The following is a 10,936-nucleotide window of genomic DNA, read 5'->3' as shown; positions in this document are numbered from 1 at the left end:
ATATTGTATCCTTCAAATATTGTACAGCTACATGTCGTGAATTTACTGAGAAGTAGGCTATGTCAAGTTTAAGTTGACCTGCTACCTGGCTGCACTGTATTTTGCGACTGACACTGTCAAAATCATATTTCGTTAATAATTTGGCAACCAATGCACTACAAACGCAATAAAGTCATGAGATGTTCAATTGACTCATTGAATCATTCCTGTAACGTTGAGACGTGTTGAGTGTGCTGTTCACTTATGTTTTGTACTTTTTTATAACAGATGTCTGAAGATGGGTGTAATCCCGAAAGGCGTAACATATTCTAATAAAAGAGTCAATTGAACATCTCATGACTTTATTGCGATTGTACAACACTGGTTTCCAAATTATTAACATAAAAATGATCGCAGGCCTCAGAGGGAATTTTATGTCCTGTATATCATATTTCGTTAATTTGCTGTGTTAAAAAAGAAAAATGAATGACGTTATTGCAGAACATGTATATATAGATTCTGCGAGGTCACTGACTTACGCCAGTTTTTTGAGAGATTTCAAACTAGTCACCGTGCCAATAAGTTTAGTAAAAATAAGAGGACGTTCTCTTTTGGACGGAAATTTTTGGAGGTGGCAGTGTAAGTTGTTTCTTGGGTTGGTGTGGAGGTATAGCGATCGCACAGTGGTATGATGGCTTTTCTTTGTTCCGTTGAACAATCTCAAGATATGAATAAAACATTTTGAAAACTATAAAAACAATGTGTGTAGTACAAATTAATGGCATATAATTGACTGCCTCGCCAGTAGTCGTATTACTAGCAAATCTCAATTATCTTCTACACAGCAGCGAAAGTAGGTCAACAGACAGCGCCAGTGATTCTGAAAGTGGTGAGAAACCTTTCCATGACCATAAAAAATAATCAGATAAGGATAACGAACAGTATTCGACATAAATCAGGCGATGCTCATGAAATTACATTAGGAAGAGAGACACTAAATGTAGCAGATGAGCTTTGCTATTTGGGCACCAAACTGGCCGAAGTCACCGTGGATATAAACTATAGGCTGGCAATAGCAAGAAAAATGTTTCTGAATAAGAGAAATCTGTTAACATGAATACAAATTTAAGTGTCAGAGATACTTTTCTAAAAGTATTAGGTTAGTCTGGAGTGAAGCCTTGCGTGGAAGTGAGGCGTGGACGATAAACAAAGTAGACAAGAACCGAACAGAAGCCTCTGAAACGCGGCGTTACAGAAGAGTGCTGAAGATTAGGTAAGTAGATCGACTAACTAATGAAGAGGTATTTTATCGAACTGACGGCAAAAGAATTTGTGATACAACTTGACTAAAATATGGCCTATTCTGGGACGTCAAGGAATAGTTAATTTTAGCTTTTATGGTGGCCGAACGGTTCTAGACGCTTCAGTTGGGAACCTCGCTGCTGCCACGGTCGTAGGTTCGAATCCTGCCTCGGGCATGGATGTGTGTGATGTCCTTGGGTTAGTTAGTTTGAAGTAGTTCTAAGTTCTATGGGACTGATGACCTCAGATGTTAAGTCCCATAGTGCTCAGAGCCATTTGAACCATTTTAGCCGTTATGGTTAAAGAAACTGCAACTGTTTTCATAAATTACACTGTAGGGAATATTGCAACCAGCCACAAGTTGCAGTATTTCCTATAATGTAACACTTAATTTGATAATGGTGGGAAGTGCTCCCGGGACGGGACGAGGCGTGGAGGAGGAGGGGGGGGGGGGAGTTAAGAATTGCAAAGGGAGGCCAGGGCTTGAGGACAGTAAGAAGGTTCTAAGGGATGTGGGTGTCTGTAGTTATTCAGGGATGAAGAAATTTGTGCAGGATACGAAAATAGCGTGGAGGGTCGCATCAAACCTACCTCTGAACGCGTGATCAATTATGTTAGCCTACTGCAGATTGCTCCAACAGCTAGTTTTTCAAATGAAGATTGTGTCAAGTTTCTAAAACCTACTCAAAAACAGTCCTATTTTGTGCAAGGATCTAGGCCACAGTCATATAATGTGTACGTCAAATAGTGTATAATTGTCGCTTGCTGGTTTCGCAAGCCGGTACCATTATTTTGACATGGGGCTCAAAAATGCATTGTAATTGCCACTAGACATGGACACCCCGGAAGAATAAGCTTGTTAGGCATGCTATCTTCTTCCGTGTACAATCGTTTACCCTTCCCCAACCAGGATGAAGAACTTACAAATGATAGGGCACAGCAATCAGTCGCCCTTTTCTTGCAGGTTTTATTCATCAAATCTAGATTTCGGCTAGTGCCTAGTCATTATCAATGCACCATTTCATAGTATCAGTGCATGTTCTAGTATGTCAGCCCTTTGCTGTTAGGGCGTCTGTCACAGTTCTTTCAAGACTGATCTTGAAAGATCTGTGACAGACGCCGGCAACAGGGGATTGACGTACTAGAACATGCATTCATACTATTAAATGGTGCATTGATAATAGATAGGCATTAGCCGAAATCTAGATTTGATGAATAAAATCTGCAAGAAAAAGACGACTGATTGCTGTGCTCTACTATTTGAAAGTCATATCACAGTCGCTGAGTGTGCCCAAGTTCCTAACGGAAGGTAATCTGATCAGGATGAAAAAGTATTTTACAAGCAGTCAGCTCGATATTCCTGTCTGTCATGTCATCTACGTAGATTGCATTTTTTAGACATTATTTTCACTTGCGATTTTTTTTTTTTTGTGGCGCGTTTGATCCACAGCTTGTTTTTTCCTTATTTTCGTGGTTTGGACCTTTTTTCTACCCATCTGCTCGCTTAATATTATACTGAACTAATTGCTACCAGTACGTATAATAACAGAGCACGGAAACCACCATCCGAAATGTAAAAATCATATTACAACCATTAGTACAAGTCCAAACGTCCAGATAAATTGTCTTGACAAAAGAACTGTTTCCAATCAAAAAACTCTGTTCATTATATACCACGGATTCCGTAAAATCGTCAAAAAATACGATCACGAGTAAAATATAGTTTTAAGCCATTGGCAATGCTTTTTTTTAAATAAAATACGAATAGCTTCTTACGTAAATTTGCATTGGAAATTTCAATCGTACGAGCCGCGATAGCGAAGATTCTCATTATTATTATAGTTCGTTTTCGTCAATCCACATATTACGCGTTCTATGTTCAGTACGACTGATTAACACTCTTTCACGCTGCATTTACTCGAAGGGAAATCATGATAGTTCAGTCTGGAGAAAAGCACATGAATCTGGTAAACTTCAAGAATTATGGAGCTATCAACACGCTGCAGATCTGCTCCGATAGGTGTTATATATCGCGACACGCCAACACTGGAAATGATGGTTACCTTCCGGGCAAACGAGATTGGCGCCGGGCGCAGTGGCTGATGGGAGGCTACCGTGCCGAGGGAAAAAAGAATGTCGAGTTTACGCGAATATTATTGTTATCCATCATGATAACGCACGATCTTCTAACTGTTGTACGCAGAACTGAAGCAATTCGGAAAAATCTTGGTTTACAAACCACTTGACAGTTATATGCCTGCTTTGATCGTGTTAGTACCAACTATTCCTAATCTACGTGATTGACTTGTGTCTCAACAGTTCGAGGAAACAAGAGAAATGACGCACAACAATGTGTAACTTTTAGATGATGCGCTGTGCGAATCTTTGAAAAAAATTACTGCGTGACATGAAAATCAGTACGGCAAGCGGTGATGGATTAGATAAAAAATTCTGGTTTTTTGTTTTTCCTGTCTAAATGGGCTAGATTGTTCGGACAGTATAGTTAAATGTATGTACATGCTGTTCTTGCGGATATAAGACTTTTTGTAGTGCTTCCTGAAACGAAGAAAATATGAAATTAACAATTTGCAACTCTGCTTTAGTTTGAAACTTGCTGTGTAGCTTCTATTTGTTCTGTAGATTGCATAGTAATCAGTGGAACTGGAAAGCTCCGAAAGATACGATGCGTTTGAAATAAACTAACCTTGTTCCAAAATGACAGCTTCTCACGCTTACATTATGTATTTTCAGTCTCAATTTTTCTGTAAATCTGTCTGTTTTAATACAAAGGAAATCATCATTTTAAAAGCATGCAAATGAGTCCTACACGCTGTTTTTGATTGTATATTTACTATTCTGTAGATTTCGCGTGTCAACGCATCACGCAGACTGGATTTTAACGCACCTTGAACTCTTGTGTTCGACAATGAATTAATTCTCTTGCGCTTACCGTGCAAAATAAATAGTACAGTCCTGAATCACATGTTGCAGTTTAGTTATTAACAAATACAAACAAGTGTTCGGGAATTACTGTAACTGCGTTGAAATAAAATAAGTTCGTGGCTTACTCAAAATATACATATAAACTGTACATACAGGGCGATTCTTATTAACGGTTAAAAATCCCGGAAGCGATTTAGATGAAGCTGAGACACGTGGGGCCGCAAATGTCGGGAAATGCACCAAAAGTACATGACAAATGTTGACCTGTGACGTCACTAGATGTACCTCACCCCACATGAACTGCGGTTCGGCCTGTCAATTCAACCCTCGCCGATAGTGGGCAGTGACACACATCGCTCCGCTAGGAAATTCTGTTATTGTTCTTGCATTATACGATGCGATACGGTAGTACTTGCGGTAGTGGTAACATAGGACTACGATGAACCGGTTCACATTTACCAAAACGGAGTGGCCTAGCGGAGTGATGTGTAGCAGTGCCATCAGCGACAAGCGCAACCGCTGCGGGTGCGGAGAGATACGTCATCTGGTGATGTCACATGGTCAATATTTGTCATCCACTTTTGAGCTATTTCCCGATATTTGTAGCCCCATGTGTCTTATATTAAATTACTTGTCTCAGCACCATCTACGTCGCTTCTGGGGTTTTTAAACGTTAATAAGAATCACCCGTATATATTGTAAGGTGGACATATCATTTTAATTTTTGTAAGTTGTCGATGTGCATGTCAGGGATTGAGCAAGTTATGTTACTGGTCTTGTTATGGCACAGCCTTTGTCTTTGCGCATTCTTAGTTGAAGTATGGTAGGTGATGGACGTATCAGTATTGCTGTGTTGTGACTGTATGTGTTAGATAAAGAAAGGTATATTGTAACGGAAAGAATGAAGATGATGCATATATTAGAAAGCGAAAACAATATAAAATCTGAAAAATGTTATTATTTTTTGAAGAAAAGGAGTTTCAGGTAAGACTGCAGCACTGCGCAGTTAGTCGGGATGATTGTCAGCTACTTACCTTGCTCAGAGCTCAGAAAGAGACCCCCCCTCATTTCCCTGAATCATGCATTAAGATTACAACTGATCAAGCTGTTACGTTTCTACAGAAATTCTATGTTAACTTCATACCCTTTTCAAATGATTGTTCACTTTGTTAAGCATAGTATTGTTCAGAACAATGTCATGTGTGAAGATCACGCGAAGCTTTACTCTGTCTCTTTTAATACATATTTCATTCTAAAATTGTTGTCTCGGAATGTCTTTTCATAGAAATAGTTACCATCCCCGTCCCGCTGTTTTGAAGAAGGTTTATCATTACGCATTACCACATTGCACAAAATGGTATGTAACAGTTTGAATGTTGTTTTGAAATTTGACTTTAAAAATAGAAATCTAGCGTAGCCGCTGTTTGCTTACTATTTGCTGCTGTACTTTCGAGAAATCTGCAGCAATGTTGGCAAGACGTCTGAGGTAAGTGGAAATTTTGATTAGGTCCAGATATTGTTTTACCTCAGTTGCGCATTTAATATGAAGGCAAGCTGTATTCAGACCAGTTACATTTCAATTCATATTAGGTTCTGTCTAGTCAAAGGTTAGCATACGAATTTAAGTTGGATAACAATTTGTAGGTACATAGTTTTGGTAATATGTAGACTTTTTATAGAATGGGAAGTAATTCTGCGATAAATTTCATACAGAAACACATATTGAAGACCTTGCAATATACATAAATTGCTCATAACTGAATTTTCTACGCTTCTTGCATTAACTTCGGAAACAAAACAGTCCAACATCAGATTTAAAATTCAATTGACTACACTATATACTATCTGATCAAAATTATCCGTACGTCTGTTAGGTCACATTAATCTGGGTTGTGAGCGCGTCGCCGACATGGGTAACATTAGCCCTCTTGGGCATGGAGCTAAAACATCAGTACAGATAGCATATACCCACTTACCTGGTGTGTTTTAATGTGTGCTTTCAGTCGCTGAAAGCTATACCGCCAAACATCTTTTATCTCCACCTTCATGTGGGTGTACCTCCCTTGGAACGTATTACCTGCCAGATATCCGTATGACTTTTTCTTGCTTATCCTTTCAGAGATAGTTTCCTTCAGTCTGTACCCATTTAGCGAAACGACCTTGAATACATCTCGATATATTCCACACATCACTGCGAGAAAAGCAATGTGACATGATGTCCCCTAAAATGAGTTTTACGCAACTACAGTTGCTATGGGCACAATTGAAATGTGAAGGCCGTATGTAAAACAGAAAAAGAAACACAATCCTTTTGGTGGCTCAGCGATAAAACCTGCGTAAGAGTTTCGTTTTTTCTCCCATAATGTCTTGGCATGCGAGATAACAGGGCTCGTGCCCAGTGTAGTTCTGTGGAACACTTGTATGCATTCACATTTTGCTTCCTTCACACGGACTTGTGGCATGCATCATGCCCTATACATAACAATGTTTACTATATCGTAGCGTGATAATGCCCAAGGAGGCAAAATTAGCTAATTGCAAAATTATGAAATAAAGAGTTTACACTGAGGGGACAAGAATAATGGGATAGCGATATGCACATATACAGGTGGCGGTAGAATCACATGGTATAAAAGGACAGTGCAATGGCGGAACTGTCATTTGTACTCAGATGATTCATGTGAAAAGGTTCCTGACATCATTATGGTCACGCGACGGGAACTGACGGACTCTGAACCAGGAACGGTAGTTGAAGCTAGATGCATGGGACATTACATTTCGGAAGTCGTTAGGGAATTCAATATTCCGAGTTCCACAGTGTCAAGAGTGGGCCGTGAATACCAAATTTCAGGCATTACCTCTCACCATGGTCAACGTCGTGGCCAAAGGCCTTCACTTAACGATCGAGAGCAGCGAAGTTTGCTTAGTGCTGTCAGTGCTGATAGACAAGCAACAGTGCGTGAAATAACCGCAGAAAACAATGTGGGATGTGCGACGAATATATCTGTTAGAGTTGTTGTTGTTGTTGGTGTGGTCTTCAGTCCTGAGACTGGTTTGGTGCAGCTCTCCATGCTACTCTATCCTGTGCAAGCTTTTTCATCTCCCAGTACCTACTGCAACCTACATCTTTCTGAATCTGCTTAGTGTATTCATCTCTTGCTCTCCCTCTACGATTTTTACCCTCCACGCTGCCCTCCAATACTAAATTGGTGATCCCTTGATGCCTCAGAACATGTCCTACCAACCGATCCCTTCTTCTAGTCAAGTTGTGCCACAAACTTCTCTTCTCCCCAATCCTATTCAATACCTCCTCATTAGTTATGTGATCTATCCATCTAATCTTCAGCATTCTTCTGTAGCACCACATTTCGGAAGCTTCTATTCTCTTCTTGTGCCGGCCGCGGTGGGCTCGCGGTCTTTCACAAAGAAATCTGATAAAATCATCGTCACATTTCTTTCATAAAACTCATTGCCGTGGCACAAAATGTGATAATGCAACGTCATCAGCTATTTCATCATAGTTCCTTTAAAAAGACCTATGAAGACTTGCTACTATGCTCTGCAGTTGCATGTACTACAGCTGCTCTGTTTACATTTGGAAGAGAAAGAGAGAAAAAGGAAACTTACGTGAGGCTGTAGGTTTCACGGTGAGATAATACGAGCATTAAACGAAATTTTTACGGGAGCTGCAAAGTGAGGACGTAAAAACGTAAGAAAATTAATTGCAAGTAGTCGAGAGTACATCTCAATATGTGCTCAGCAAAGTGACTCCTCATATTGCGAAGCAGAATACTCACCTTAGAAATGATATATCCGCGAAAGACAGACCAGCCGCAATTTTATGACTTCTTGCGAGAGAAGAAAACTACTCTAGTTTACAGTAGAGCACTCGAATAGGCTACGCATGACGAAAATAATACCAGAAATGTATGAAGCTACTTACAAAGCACTGAAGTTGAAATGTCTCAAGGTAAATAGCTGTTTAATTCCCAATATAGCCGTTAAAAACCATTTTATTCATGAAGCACTTGTTGAAAATAGAGAAGAAAAAAATATGTACACTTCACAAAGTGTCCTCCTCCTCCTCCTCCTTTATACCCGTCCGTTCACACACTACATTAAACCAAGGCGATAAGATTTCTCCTTGCAGTAAACTGAAGACGATCGCTTTCTTTGATCAAATCTTTTGATGTGCAACGTACCCGAGTAAACGGCGTTCAACAAGCTGCGGCAAAAGTAAGGTCAAGGTCGCTTTGTTCATGGTTGCTCTATGAGCAAAATAAAGACAGAAAATTTTCAGTTTCAGCGGTAAAAGCAAACTGTATTTGTCGTTGCCACTGGTAACCTCTGGGTGGCCGAGTGGTTCTAGGCGCTACAGTCTGGAACCGCGCCACCGCTAAGGTAGCAGGTTCGAACCCTGCCTCAGGCATGGATGTGTGTGATGTCCTTAGGTTAGTTAGGTTTAAGTAGTTCTAAGTTCTAGGGGACTGATGACCTCAGACGTTAAGACCCATAGTGCTGAGAGCCACTGGTAACCTGAAACTGTTCTCACATTGGTTACAGGGACTGCATCATTACCAACCGATGAGCAGTCCCGGTTGGCAATTGCTTGCAGACTATAGGCGACACGAGCAAATTCCAAACGAAAAAAGAATGACAGGAAGAAAAATGAGAGCGAATACAAAGGTCAATACGATGATGAAAACTACGCGGCTAAGTATTAGAAATAAATGCATTTAAACAAGTTAACTGAATAAAAAATAAAAAATTGAATAAAAAGTAATTGAATAAAAATAATAATCCAATATTTTGACTAGATTTAGACAAATGCAATGTTCCGCTGCGACTTCCGGGACAGCAGGTTTATACGCTAATGACTGCACTATGCCAGTACACTGAGGCAGATTGTTGTATTCAAGGATTAATTCTACCCTTGAAAAACTCGGCTACACGCATTGCCGTGCGAAGCTTATCTAATGTAGGCTGATCTCTGTGATGACAATAACTGTAGATGTGACGTTGAATCGCGTATTGTGCGGAAGGATCTGGCAGTGTTTGATTAGTGCGGCGTATAAAACGTGTGTATTTCGTTAGCATCGTTTTGGGTGCGTGTGCCGTTTTTGGTGTGGTTATCATGTTTGCTGAAAAACGAAGTATAAGAGCCAGACTCAGGATTCGGGTCGCAAACACATTAAGAAAGAAAGCCGGACAAGAAACTGGATGTGAACTAATTTTTGTGGCAGTCTGACAATGGCCAACGGTTCGGGCGTGACGTTGAGCACTGTGATTTGGAGGAAACCAGCTAACAACGCATGAACTGTCAACTTATCAAGCAATTTTAATCAAACTGTAGTATTCAGGGCGACAGAACGTACTTAGTACGGGATATTTTATGTTCTTTAACTTAGTGAAACCATTGTTCGACCTCTGAAAACGTTGAGTGTGCGATCTCGTGTGGTCATTAAAGTCGAGTGGAGATTTTTGTCAGCTTCCAAAGGTGCTCAATAAATAAAGAGTAAACGCTGCGAACTTTGATTCAAGTATTGCCGCTAGACAGTGGGGAAACTTTATAAATATTGAATGCTAGGAAACGCTCCTTTCGGCATGTGATTCAAAGTATTATCGTCGAACTGGCTGTAAAGGCCGTTTATTTCCCTATTTTTAATAAAATATCATTTTATCGCGAGACTTTCATTGAAGTAGCGTTGAGAGTTTCCTATTTTCCATTCCATCATTCACAGCCGATTGCATGCTTGTTAGAATTTGGTGAAGAAGAAATCTAGTGGTGACATCGAGTAAGCTTTGCAAGATACGAGGTGAGCAAGCTTCCCTCTGTTCAACTATGAACTCTCCAAAAAACTTGCTGGGCCTTCTCGTTACAGTCGATCGGTGTAGCCCTCCATTTTAATCAAACAGTTCGTAAGGAACAACCTACGCTGTTTGTCCGACTCAGTTTTGTCACGGCAGGGTAACTCCATATCTCATCCTAATTAATTAATTAGTTAGGCAGTGTTACGTACAATAATGGAGGAGAAAATCACACATTACAGCAGAGTTAACATTGCATTGAGATGATACATATTAAAGACTTAAAAGCTTTTACTATAAGAACGTCAAGTCGTGCCGGGTCAGTTGTTACACGAAAGCCTCGATCACAGATGTCTCAAGCAAGCCTCAACATCCTGCATTACCATTTTCCGCGGCAGCACATCGTTTAACGTTGGTCCTTACAGTATTAAGCCGGCCGTGGTGACCGAGAGGCTCTAGGCGCTACAATCTGGAACCGCGCGACCGCTACGGCCGCAGGTTCGAATCCTGTCTCGGGCTTGGATGTGTGTGATGTCCCTAGTTTAGTGATGTTTAAGTAGTTCTAGGTGCTAGGGGACTGATGACCTCAGAAGTTAAGTCCCGTAGTGCTCAGAGCCATTTGAACCAAAGAAAAATCACCAAACAGCCATATGTTTCCTTAAGTTGTTATTTTATTTATACGGTCGGTTTCGGTATCTCATTAATGCTATCTTCATGCCCTTATTCATTCCATGTATAGAGAATCAGATACATCAATGAATGCATAAACGTAGCCATCAATACATGGACTCCGGGAATTATTTGTGTCGAAGTTGGTCTCAAGTCTTTGAAGTACATAAGCCAAAAAAAAAAAAAAACAGCAATCCAGGTATTGATGTCTTCGGTTACGTAGATGATTCTCTAT

Source organism: Schistocerca gregaria, chromosome 1 (genome assembly GCF_023897955.1).
Source record: "Schistocerca gregaria isolate iqSchGreg1 chromosome 1, iqSchGreg1.2, whole genome shotgun sequence".
NCBI lineage: Eukaryota > Metazoa > Arthropoda > Insecta > Orthoptera > Acrididae > Schistocerca > Schistocerca gregaria.
The sequence above is the reverse complement of the archived record's forward strand: the minus strand, read 5'-3'. Positions refer to the sequence as shown.